Source organism: Paramormyrops kingsleyae, chromosome 19, assembly GCF_048594095.1.
Source record: "Paramormyrops kingsleyae isolate MSU_618 chromosome 19, PKINGS_0.4, whole genome shotgun sequence".
Taxonomy (NCBI): domain Eukaryota; kingdom Metazoa; phylum Chordata; class Actinopteri; order Osteoglossiformes; family Mormyridae; genus Paramormyrops; species Paramormyrops kingsleyae.
The window spans coordinates 7,132,040-7,146,150 of NC_132815.1; the positions used below are offsets into that span (position 1 = coordinate 7,132,040).

Here is a 14,111-nt window from a genome sequence, read left to right on the forward strand (position 1 = left end):
AATGTCAGGCAGCACAGAGAGGCTTTTATTTAAAAGTCATTGTAAAAAACAGTGGACCAGACATGATATCATAAAGTAGACACTAAATAATCTTCAAGGTACAGTGGAAAAAGTTGGTAGGTTTAACTGAAAAAACATTTTCAACTCTATTTATTTTTTAAATTGTATGTGTAAATTTGATAACAAGGACAAAAGTTTGTGCAGGTGTCCAAGCAAATTAATGTGCTGTTTAATATGAAATAAACTTGAATAAGCAGGTGGCGGAAACCACAATTAATATTACAACTAATCATGAATGCTAAAAACAAACAGGAGTTAATGTCTGGTGCACTGTAGATGCTTAAATGGTTACTTTAGGAAGGTTTTCATTTGGAAAATATAATTGCAAAATATTTTTTTTTATTTGCGTCAAACATATTACAGCACTGTTTTCTGCATTTTGAATCACACCAAATACTATGGCTGTTTCAAACTAAATAATCCTTCTTTGGTACTTCAGGGGGTTTCCAGCCATGCTATGATATTACTCAATACCCACTTTGGCTTCCTTGGCTGATTAAAAATCTTGTAAGGTGAAAATATGAGGTAGAATTTACTACCAATCATTATTGCCGTTTTCCCAAAGTTTACTCAACTCACAGCTTTGCAATTCCGACATCTGCCTATTTCACTGAAGCGGTCCGGCTGAAAGATTTTGCTCAAGGTCCTGGAAACATGCCGGTCCACTCATACGAGCCTCAGCACTGTGCTGCTTCCTGTCTTCATCCGCATAAGGTTTTTCTTTTTGTATTCTTTATACTAAGATACTTGAAAGTTAAGATCGCATATTAAAATACACATATCAAATGGGAATAATAGGGCGAGGGGAAAGCAACTTCAAAACTTAGTAATTTGAATTAATTATATCATAAATAATGAATTAAATAATAAAAGCAGTGATACCAGTGGCCAATAGTGTAATCGTATGCATTTTAAATAATAAAAAATAATAATACATTCATAAACTATATAATAAACATCTCATATGGGTCTTATGGGTCTCAGAAGAACTGCCTAGTACAGTCACTGCTTCAACTGAACATGCCGAACTCTATTATTAGTTGCTGAGCCACAGCTACTGCGTGACAGGGCATGCAGACAGCACACAACAAACGCAGCGTGGCTAAAGACAATCGACGAAAAGAAATGTATGTGAATTTAGAATATGTTGCCGTGTGTTTTATATGATAATTTTGAGTATTCTCAGATATTTTGAATCTTTAACCTGTGCGATGCATGGATGTACAAAAAGTTTGATTCTTTTACATTTTCACTGATTCACTGAAAGGAATTGATTCAAAAGAACACTTCGTTCACAAATCGGACATCACTATTGTTCACTTGGGTAGCTATTTTAGAGTAAAAGTAGTGTTTCTCACTAAGACCATATCGGGTGATAGTGCTTTTCTCTCCGACTGAAAATCACGCAAATACAAATGCGAAACAAAAAAAGTTAAAACACTTGTATACTGGTGTGCCATAACCAATTATGAATTTGAATTAGTGACGTCAAAAAGAACCACGAGGAAGAAGCAACACCTGGCAAGCAAGACAATACCACGGAAATTCAAAGTCAGTAAGAACCGAAGATTATTTCTGTTCCTGAAATCGCACAACATCTGCATCTGCAAGGAAAAACACATGGCCCATGTACCTGGCCTAATTAGATCCACACTTCATGATCAGTCTATTCTTGTCCTGAAGGTCTGTGAGAAATGTAACTCCTCTGCCGATTTCTGCAAGGTGGAACACGGTGCAATGTGGATCTCCCTGATGAAGACTACGGCCAAAACAAAAACGTGTGTGACGCTTCCCAGTAAGGCTCCATCTTCCTCACAGTGTTTTTATTGACATTGCTTCATATATATATATATTTTTAACTTAATCTCTTTTCTGCCCCCAGATGAAGTCGAACAAATCTTTTCTCTCTCTTTTTTGCATTGTATCCATCAAAAAACAGAAAAACCTAAGTCAGAAAAACAAAAACAGAAAAAAGAGTAAAACGTACTTGATACCAAACCAGCTGGTGGTCATGAAAAGAAAATTCATCACCGCCTCTCAGACCCCCGCGGTTTTTACACCTCTGCTCGGGCACTCGGGCTACATCTCGATGACTTTTTACACCAGGATGGTTTAGCGTCGAGGGGAGCGGGGGGTTGCTAAGGGATACAAACACTGTAAAAATAACATGCTTTTCATTAATATACTTACGTGCATTTATAAACAAAGAGGGAATACGGGCTTTTATTTGCTAGCATTTCACAAGAAAGCTAATTATACTTCAAAGGTTTAGCTCCCTTTTTGCACAAGAGGCTCGCACCTTCAAATGTTCTGTCACTGAAAGCAGACAAGGTCAGGAAACAGAGTAAAATGCCAGGAATTGGAGCAGCTGTGAGTGCCTGCGCTGTGCTCCCGTATTACACATCTGCCATGATTTGCGCAAAAGTGGAAAGACCCACGATTTAACGAGTTTCTACATAAATAGCAAGTCTATGCCTGCATCTCCCCGCTCATACAGCGCACACTAACCTGCACCTCTCTGTGATTATCTCTATAGTCTGCAGAACAGCGGATTAAATGTTCAAACTGACAGGTTGGGGTAACGTAAGAGAAGCACCTGGAGGAAACTGGCACAACACACACACGCACACACACACACACACACACACACACACAGTGAGCGGGGGCGGAATCCAAACCCCCGACCGTGGCGGTGCGAGGCGTCAGCGATACCGACAGAGCAAAAATAATTATTAGTCAAAAAGAAAACCCAAAGAAAAAGAAAAACAATTAGACCTGAAGCAAAACAGCTTTTGCTTCTGAGGTCAGGGAAAGGGTCATCTTTGTGAAGACTTTGAGTAGGATGCCATTGTGCATAGTTTACATGGAGCTTTGCGGTACAGGAACGGATATAACATACTACAGCCATTTCTCAGATTCATTACAAAATACTCCGCCTCGAGTTGTGATGTCATTCCGTGCCGGTACCAGTTTTCACGCCAGTGGAAAACCAACACCTTGAAGTTCCATACTTTTGATATGGTACCGGGTGCAGCGGAAAAGCACCCTTAAGGTATCCTCACCTATGAAAGGGTAACAGGAAACATGGCGGATATGAGAATAGCCTTACAAACAGAAGGCTACCAGCTGAAGTCCCAGAGGTTCGGCGAGATGCTCAACCTGGATTAAACGGAATCATTTTCTCCAGTGAGAAAAAAAACAGCTCCACTTGAACAGGTGTGAAAAAATTTAACAGGTAAATGAGCGACACTCTCATAAAGCAGTAGACTTGAAGGAGACAGGGTGGTGATAATCACTGTTATCTCTCACCTGCAGGGCTGGGTGTCTGAATGCCCCCCGTGTCATGTGAGATACCTCAAGCTTCCTCCCACAGACATGTAGTTAGGTGTACTGGGGTGTCTAAATTGACCACTGTCTGTGGGAGTGGTGTGTGTGTGTGTGTGTGTATACCCTGCCATGGGCCATCATCCTGTCCAGGGTATCTCCTCTGCTGTCTTCCAGCAGATAATCTTTAAGGCCACCCTACAACCCTGCTTTGGAAAACAGGCTGGAAGACAGATGCTTGAAAAAAGACACAAAAAAGTACAGATAAGAGAAGACCATGGTCTAAATAAGAGATAGCGAGGTGAGCATTGGAGTACATACACTGCAGTTTTCCCAGTGAAAAGAAAAATTCAGTATTTTCTTAGTGACAGATGTCAAGCACATGTCTGTCACAGAATAAATTAAACATGATTTTTAAAGACATTTTTTTGAAGAAACAATGCAGAACACACCCAGGGCACAATTACATCTATTTCCAGCCACATCCTAAGTATCAACTTCTGAGATTCAGAAAGACGTTATCTTTATGGTCCACTTAGACTAATTGGGAAATATCGCAAAACCGCTATTATATGAAAACGGCCCAGTTATATGCAATTGTAAATTCATCCTGGTGGCAGACGGCAAAATAAAGAATAATCAACGCTGAGAGAATTAGGAGTACTGGGCAAATTTACATCAAGTACAACCTGAGAACAGCCTGACCTTCAACGATTCAATTAAAAAGCCACCAGCTGTTCATATTTGCAAAAGACACCTCCAGCCTTGAATCCACTCCTTATTTTTTTAATTCCACGCAGTCCTTCACGGTCCCTCGCCTGCCGTCCCGTGCTCTTCAGACTCTGGGCAGCACCCTCGGCCTTTCTGTAATGAAGTTCATCTGCTCCCATAGCCGCGTTTGATCTTTGACAGCCCCGCCCCGCCGGCCCAACGCCTTTGATTAAACGCTCAGCTGGGCCGGAATGCGGCCGGCTTGACCGAGTACGATTGAGCAACGTGACGCTGATTCACTTTCCCGCAAATCCTGCCTGATTCACTTTCCCGCAAATCCTCAAAAACGTTCCTTCTGTTTATTGTCCGCGCTGAATGCAGATCTGTTTGGACAGATGTTTAGTTAACCTTTTATAAATGCGTCTTAATGGGTCAGTGCATGTTTTAATGGTAGTTCGATATCAATTTTCCGTGTCCGGTCCCTATTTCGGTTTAATGCAGAACTGGCCAATCTTATCTGCAAAGGGCCGGTGTGTATGCAGGTTTTTGGGATAACCTGTAGGTCAGCTGTTCAAACCCAGGTGTGAGGACTCTTCAGCCAATCAGTCCTCTAATTAGTCATCTAATTAGGGAGCTGCAGCAAAGACCCCCATACACACCAGCCCTTTGCGGATAAGATTGGCCACCCCTGGTTTAATGCATTATACTAAAGCTTGTTAACTGGCAACCTTCAGTCTAACCGTCTGTGATTTAATAGGTCCTGCTTACCTTGGACTTATTCACCTCTGCATGTAATTGTGCTAAAGGGATAGACCACATTCAGCCATTCAGAGAACTACTTTTAAAATCTTGGTGCTCATTTGAGACTAAACTTGACAAAACTTGAACTTATTCTTGTTGCATGATTCCTTTGGCATGTAATACCTTCCTAAGTTTGCTACAGGATGAATTCCCATTCCTAAGAGAATTTCCAGCTTAAAATAAGTTTGCTGTAACTTCCAAACCTTATCTTTAATGTTATCAGTAGACATACAGTACACTATATTTCCAAAAGTATTTTCCAAAAGTCCATTCATGAAATTTCCTCACCACTGAATATTCCACGGTCAACTGTTAGTGGTATTATAACAAGTAGAAGAAATTGGGAACAACAGCAACTCAGCCACGAAGTGGTATGTCAAGTAAAATCACAGAGCGGGGACAACGCATGCTGAGGCGCACAGTGTGCAGAAGCCCCCAACTGTCTGCAGAGTCAATAGCTACAGACCTCCAAACGTTGTGTGGCCTTCAGATTAGCTCAAGAACAGTGCATAGAGAACTTGGGGTTTCTATGGCCAAGCAGCTGCATCCAAGCCTTACATCACGAAGTGCAATGCAAAGCGTCAGATGCAGTCGTGTGAAGCACATCACCACTGGACTCTAGAGCAGTGGAGACGTGTTCTCTGGAGGGACGAATCACGCTTCTCTGTCTGGCAATCCGATGGACGAGTCTGAATTTGCCGGTTTCCAGGAGAATGGTACTTGCTTGACTGCATTGTGCCAAGTGTAAAGTTTGGTGGAGGGGTGATTATGGTCTGGGGTTGTTTTTCAGGGGTTGGGCTTGGCCCCTTAGTTCCAGTGAAAGGAACTCTTAATGCTGCAGCATTCAAAGCCATTTCGGTCAATTTCATGCTCCCAACTTTGTGGGAACAGTTTGGGGATGGCCCCTTCCTGTTCCAACATGCACAGCAAATCAAGGTCCATAAGGACACGGATGAGCGAGTCTGGTGTGGAGGAGCTTGACTAACCTGCACAGAGTCCTGACCTCAACCCGATCAAACACCTTTGGGATGAATTAGAGTGGAGACTGTGAGCCAGGCCTTCTCATCCAACATCAGTGCCTGACCTCACAGATGCTCTCCTGGAAGAATGGTCAAAAATTCCCATAAACACTCCTTAACCTTGTGGACAGCCTTCCCAGAAGAGCTGAAGCTGTTATGCCTGCAAAGGGTGGGTCAACTCCATATTAAAGCCTATGTATAAAGAATGGGATGTCATTAAGGTTCATGTGTGTGTAAAAACAGGTGTCCCAATACTTTTGGCAATACAGTGCATGTGTAATATAACATTAATAATAAGAGAATTAAAAAAGGCACCACAAAAGATTTTCAGTGTGATGGGTTGGCAGCCTGTCCTGGCTTTAGGGTTGGGAAATATCATATTGATATTATATCGCGCATGTGCAATAACCACCAGGGTACGGAGCCCCTGAAGGGACCTGGGCAGAAAAATAAAATGCACTTACTTTTGCGTGCGGACATGAAAGCATCATTTAATTTTTTTTGCACACGTTTCTTCACGGTTCTGTAACAGGGCTTCAGATGACAAGCAAAACATTTGGACGGACGGCAGCTTTTCGGTGATATATGGACGTTTATTTACGTCCATAGTTTAATAAGCAGATTAGCAGTACGGCTAAAATATTAATGAGATGCGTTCTGTGGCACCCAAAAGTTAGTAAGCTGCATAAACTTGGCGTATCTTTGTTTATTAAATTCCGTTAGTGGAACACGCCACGTAATCCTGTTTCGGTATACTGTGTTGCTCAGGATCCCTGAAATCGACATCTGGAACAGCAGGTACTCAGGATCACCAATAAGTGTGTTCAGGATCCCTGCAATCGACATCTGGAACGGCGGTTACTCAGGATCACCAATAAGTGTGTTCAGGATCCCTGAAATCCACTCTCTCTCATCTGGAACATCCAGACTTTTATTAATAACCTACTGTACCCAACTAACGAGTAATTGCACACAGAAACGTCTGATTCTAGCCTTACCTTACCAGCTAGTCCCTTTAAAGCATCCAACTACAGTTTAGAATTTAACCCTTATGACAGTACAGAAGTACTTCATTTGCTAAGTACTTAATATGTACTTACTTTTCCAAGTACTTAACATGTACAAGGAATTTGTTTGGTGCTCAGACAGGCATTAATGCATTTATAAATGTATTGCATGTACCCAGTAATGATGTCATGAGCCATTAAACCATGTAATTATTGTGTGACTGGATGGGTTTCTGGTCCCAAGACACCCTCTGCTGTACTCCGTTGTAGTATTATGGAATGAATACCTCATTTACACCTCTCTATGCACATAAACATGTAAATCATACAGATGAAGGCAAAAAAAGGATGGAAATCATGGCATTAACGTAGTTGTTTAGATCTTAGACAAAGCAATTTACATATTGGCAACGTATCCATTGTTATAGGGAGTATTGTTTTATCGGGCCTATACAAGCTGCTGGATCTGAGCTGAAAAACACACAGGAATGGCGATTGCTGACAGAGAGACCAGCACAGAGTGAATACATTCGCAGACAGGGCGAAAGCCCGGCCTTATCTCCATGCTGGCACCTCTGTTTTCCTGCCTAGCTTTGGGTACACGCCGCTTGTTTACGGAACGGCCTCCACGCAAAGCCCACCCTCCGTGGCCGACGGCCAACATCAGCACATTCCGGAGACACCGGGCAGGACCACATCAGAAAAATTTGGGTCCATATCAGCCGCTAGCCGCCCGCTGCCCAGGGACACCCCGCTTCCTGCAGCTTTTGGATCATGCCTCCCAAAAACAAATCAGTCCATGCAAACATGGCCTCCTGTTTCCCTTAGTCTGTGGCCATCTAACAACAGGTCACATGTTTATTGACTGATACGGAATCGATGGTCCACTGGAGCCGTGACAATATTGATTTTCTTTTCCCCCTTAACAGATTCAGAAGCATTAGACTCCCGAAACACCAAAACTGACATTCTTTAACTTGCAGCAACAGCTGGTACCATTGCAGAATTTTTACAAATACATTAGCACATAACTATTTGCATTATTATTTATTCATTGGCTAACAAAATTAGCTATGAAGAACCAAGCCCGACATGAATATGGTACGTCAATTTTGTTAAATAATCACAGTGCTATTGCCATTGGTGCCAATATTCCCGTAGTATATAAACACACTAAATATTACAAAGCCGAACAGCTCTTTGGATATCACATGGATTTTGGAGAGAGTGGAGAAAGCCAAGACAGAAATGACCTCAGTGACATCTCCAAGGATACCCATTCCAGGAGAGGTTCACGGAGAAACCACGACTGTATGTGTTTGTACCCTGGAATTGTGCCCACATACATCTGGCTGAAGCTGCATTCCATGCGACTGCTTCAGATCAGAATCCGGCAGATTCTTGAAACTGGCCATCGCACTGCGGCAGTATTTGTTCGTCAGTCGCTTAGCAGATGTTCCACCCAAAGCAACTTTCTCACAAGACATTTTAGCGTATTTCCGGGACACATCTGGATATCGTCAGCCCATTCCTGGTAATTACCTCATTCAAGGGTAAAAGAACAGGCTTCCTTCTGCTACAGCAGTGGGGTTCTTACCTGCCGGCCCGATTCCTGTGCCAGCTGAGTCATATCAGTGCTATCAAAGCATAAATATACATGGAATTCAGTGTGAAGGAGGGAGCTTCCTGTTTTTAACATAAAGGAAAATCCTGCCAATTGTTCCCACTTCCAAGCCAGCCTTCCAAACGATCCCTGGGAAGCAGTGAAGTCATCATCCATACGCTGAGTTTGTCTGCCGCACAAACTCACATCTAAGACTGAGCTGCAGCTATAACTCGTCCATGAGCAATCAGTGCCATATGTTATACGTTACCCTCATGGAGGAAGTGCTCATCTGCTTTCTCTATAGATGTTCCTGATTCTCCCATCCATCCAAGCATCCTTCTCAATGCTCATGCAGTACAGAGTCACACTGAGCCTGGACCCTATCCCAGACTGCCTGGGGTGCGTGGCGAAGGACGCACTGGATGGGATTCAAGTTCTGACTTTTCCAGCCTTGTATATTTCCTCATTGTGTTCAAGCCTCCATTAAACAGAATGACCAATAAAATAATGAACGAGACATCACACAGCCCGACACCCCGACACCCGAGCGCTACGGAGACAAAGAGCACTTTTCAAAGGACAGGCACGGGTGGGCGTGCAGTGGGGTTAGGGTTCATGACCCAGGAAGGATTAAGATTGCGTCGGAATAAGGTCATAAAAGATGTGTAAAGCATTCCAGATATAAGCATAATCATCTATTCAGTCGAATATTTCATTATATATAAGTGTTCCGTGCTCTGAATTAATACCATCCTGCTAATGCCTATAGCGGATTGTTATACGTCCCCTTGCATTTCTCCACCTTGATTATTGATTGAGGTCCATAGTGACGGAGGCTGGTATAGCAGCATTATGATAAGAGCCTGAAGGCTGGTGGTCCACTCAGGGCAATCCGGACATATACATGATGGATTGCACTGATACCAATTCTAGTTTCAATAATCTGCTCTCTTATCTGCCCTGCATTCCCGAGACATCATGCTGGATCAGCTGCACGCCCAGGACCTCCTCGATGCTGAGCCCATGGCTTACCGAATAAAGTCTTTTGGCTCACTGGAAATGGTAGAGCAAAGAAACGTCACTATGTCATCATCTTCGTGTTTCAGTTAAAATGAGATGCCAGGGAGCGTGCTCAGTATCTAGAAAGACAAAATTACCCTTATGAGTCTGTATTCAAATTAGGCTTGGCTGGTGTCTAATTGCTTGTACCGTCACACTGTCCAGATATTATTATATGGTATTTTGACGGTATTTTCAAAAACAACGCTTATTCTAGGGTTTTGAAGTCTTGGTGATAAAATTCGGCATGAAGGGGAGTGTGGGGTCTCTGCAATAAAATACACCCAACAGGGAAGACCCCTACAAAAAATATGTGTTCAATAAATTTTTGGGGGCCGTGTTAGTCCCCTTGGTAAAACCCCAATAATACATTTTGTGAATGGCAAATTTTACTGCCAAGATTTCAAAACACTGTATATCGTTACCGTAATGCCACCCAGCTTTGGTGGGGCCACTTGCGGCGTATGGTCATCCAATAACGTTAGCCTTAAATGAAAACTGGAAAGCCTGCTTGTTCGGAGTTAATAATCCACAGCCGAGGAGTGGAAGATTAGGGGACTGCCAACAGGGCGAGACTCCTCCAAATTACGGATTACAACCAGTTAAGCTCCAGAAGACACAGCTGAGACGTGGAAGGCAACAAAAGCTTAGGATGTGGACAAATTGTCTGATTCCCTGGAGACAATGGGTATCTCTGCTCCAACATTCTGCTCAACCATTGGTCACGGGATGACAGATTCATTTTAAGCAGCTGCTTCTCCAGTTAGGGTTAGAGTGATCTTGTGCAGGTAAGTAGTTCAAAGATGTAAGGATAGATGGTGGCAGTGATCCAGGGCCTATCAGATATATTGGCAGGCAGACAGAAATACAGGACGTCTTTCCATCGTCATTAACATAGAAGAACGACCAGAAAATACAGGGAGTAAAATCTCATCCTGAAACCTCATTCAAGGGAAACTGAAGACTGCAAACCAGAAAATGTGAGTGACCACACTATGTACAGAGCCACTGTGCACCTGCAAACTCAATACAATGATAATAATTGATTGTTCATTTATCCCCATGGGGAAATTCTCTTTATGCCTCCCCCAGCCTGCTTTCTGTAGGTGTGATGGGCAGCCACCCACAGCAATGCCCAGGGAGCTGGGTGTTAAGAGCCTTGCTTAAGGACTGGCAGATATGATAAGGCTGGGCTTGAACCAGAGACCTTCCGATCACAAGCACAGAGGCTTAGCTCACTGAGCCACACACTGCCCCCCATATATCAGCATAATCTAAATAAACAAACATCTTAACTGTAGACCAAAGGAAAGGCTGGCATCTGTACCCATAATGCACTAGACCTGCATTTCTTTAGTGATATCCTGCTGGACAAATGGCAGTGTGAACATATTTAATGTTGAGATTTAATAATGCATTGTGATTCTCCCACACTTCCAACAATGAACATAGCTGCCCTGAACTCAAAGGTACTTAACTAAAAACTTGGTCATTTCAGACTTAGGGCATATGATGAAATATATACTGAATATTCTAGAAGGCTTTTCTCAATGAGCATTACACATTCTTTTCCAACTACTTTCAGCACTTTATACCCAATCGGATACACTTGTCCAGTCCTGCATTGCAGTTTGAATGTGATTTGATCACAGCTTTAATCCAAACAGCCCTGTAACAAAGAAAGCTCATGCTGTTTCTTCTTTAAGACACTGATTAAAGGGGAAAAAAAACACTGGTTCCGCTTTCTGAGAGCTTTCTGGTTGAAGGCATTTTAATAAAGTCAGATAACAGGCTTGAAGTCTTCGGACTTATTTTTATTCCATCACCTTGAAAATGCGCAAAATATGTTTTTCAGGTGAAGAATCACCTCACCGTATCATCTTCCTGTGACGGTGCGTTTCTCAGATGCCTTTTCGGTAGAAGATTATAAAAACACACACATCTGTATCTAGTGCAATTGAGAGTGGTGAGTAGGGATGGGTATCGGGTACCAGTACTGAACTGGCACCGGTTCCGGACTCGGCGATACCGATAGTATTGATAAACTCATGGACCTAATATATGTTTAAAAATCAGTCTAAAGTTTACCTCCACTGCGTTTGCATAAGTGTTGAATGCGTCCTGCAAGACATAGTCATTTTCATCCTTGCTGTTTAAATTACTCAGACAGACTTGTCAGAAATTATTTATGTTGAACTCCTTTTTGCTTTATAAATACCCCTACAACAAAATAATACTGTGCCACCCTAGTATATTATACAAAAAACTTAATTTCTTGTCCCTGCAATCCTGATCTTGTTGTATCTGTTATTCCAACTAGATCGCAATTAAAGCTTGGGTTGTTGTCCAGGCATCCATTATTATGGCTTTTATTGTTTGTTTTTTTTTTTTACTTCGTTTATCCTTATTCTCCGAGTTCGCAACTTTTTTCAAGACGGCCGTTGTATCGTATTTCAGAGGCAGGCTATTTGTATAGCCTCCCTCTGAAAACGCATGAAAGCGTTTCAAGTCCCACCCAAAGTACGAAGCAGCCTAGTTTGGCACTTTCGGTACTGGTACGCGACCGATCAGTGGAAGTCAATGGAAAAGTGAAAGTACTGAAAGTATCGTATCATAAATACCGTAACCTGTTGCAGTGGAAAAGCAGCGCTTTTAAATTCTATACGTCCCCTAATGATGACGACACTGCAGGTGTCCCGCCATCACATTTTAGTCGTGTAGGAGCGTGTTGATATGTTGTCCTCTCCAGTCATCATGAGAGATAATTAGGTACTTTTGTAAAGCGTTCAAAAGTGGGGGCTCACTTTAGTAAATTTAATGCTTATGGAAATAAATTAATGACAAAAGTCATTGATCCAAAAAAGCACGTTGAATTACACTAATCAAATAAAAACGCACTGTATTTAATAATGCTTGAATAAAAACACATTGCATTTAATAATGCTTGAATATTTAGGGGATGTAATTTAATTTGAATGTACTTTTAAACATTGAACATTTCAACTGAAAATATTTCAGTTGTAATTTCATTGGTAAAATAATTAATACAAAAAGTGTTTGGCTTCCACAATTCTGTTCCAAAATATACGGTTTAAAGTTCATTTTTCTAATTCAGTCACCTGAATTCAGCTCATTTACTGTTACCTCAAAATAAATTTCAAGACACCAAATTCAGTTGGAAACATTTGATGTAATTTAATGCCATCTTCATAATTCAGGAGGTACTATTCAGTCCTTTTGTTTTCGCTTTACAAATGTGCTGCCAAAATTTCAGTGGTATAAAATATGGTCCAAATTCAACCGTCTATATCCTGGACTAGCAGGATAGTGAAGCAGCACTACAGGAATACAGGAAACTTATTTTTCAAAAATGTTATATTACAGTAACTGTTAAATCTCTTCACATCCTGTCATGCCTATTTTACGCACCATATAATGGAGAGTAGTACTGATAAGAGTATCGATAAGTATTGGCATTGATAAGCAGTAATCGGTATCGGTATCGATATCGATAAAATCCTAACGATACCCATCCCTAGTAATGAGTCAGCCATTAACATATTAATGCCAGAGCCAATCAGAGTCTCACTGCTACATACAAAAAAGGAACAAATACTGGATCATGTAATGGCTGCAGACTGCCAGGCTTGAGGGTTTGACTCCCCCCCCCCCATCAGATTTTCTGTGTTCTCCCCATCTTCGTGCAGGTTTCTTCCTGCAGTCCCAAAACATGCAGTCAAGTGGACTGATGTCTAAAAATTGCCCAAATTTGGGCACAAATACACTAGCGACTAAGAAATCTGGATGTAATGATTAGTTTTAATAACTCCTCAAACCAATCAGTTCGTCGGTTGTAGGACAGCCAGAAAAGCCGCAGTCCCTGCATCAACTGCAGAAACTCACATCCTCTCTAAAGTTCTGACAAAGGAGTCAAATAAATCAGAAGACATTCGGTTAGAATGGCATGTAGCAAACTGAACAGCAATCACGAAAGGGCCGTCTCATTCTCTGAGAAGAGAAAAACGCCTTCTGACCTGGAAATGTGGAATTCGCGATCCTTTGTGCAAGACACTCTGCACTCCATAGGCATCGGATACGAAAGTAAGTGCGTGACAGGGATACAGCGATGGCAGCCAAGTGGGCTCTGTAGGGGTGCATGCAGCACAGGCTCATAGAGTCTCCAAACCTGCTGAACAAGGGTCCAGCTTCAAGCACGCGTGCTTTACGAGGGCACTAACACAGGCTGGCCGCATTTCTGTGGAGCGAGTGGCTCGGCGGGGCGATGGTGAGCAAAGCCTGCCACAGAGTCCTCCCGATGACCCCCATTTCTGATCGATCGCACATGACAACCCCCCCCCCACCTCCCTCACCACCTACTATCAGGCCCCTGTGAGGATTTGGCGGGGGGGTGTTTTTTTCACTTCCTTCTGAAATGACACCAACGGGGTTTACGGCACTACAAACCATTTAGCTGGGCCTCTTCCCCTACACAAATGTTAGAGAGGTAATTTACTGCTTGGTGAA

The 14,111-nt window shown here is 42.3% G+C and overlaps 1 protein-coding gene across 2 annotated transcripts in view; it reads right to left on the reverse strand.

The window, feature by feature from the left end:
- The window catches only part of LOC111836091 (exostosin-1), a 189,210-nt gene that overhangs the window by 112,251 nt on the left and 62,848 nt on the right, over positions 1-14,111 (reverse strand). The gene's annotated exons all lie outside the window — the stretch shown is intronic.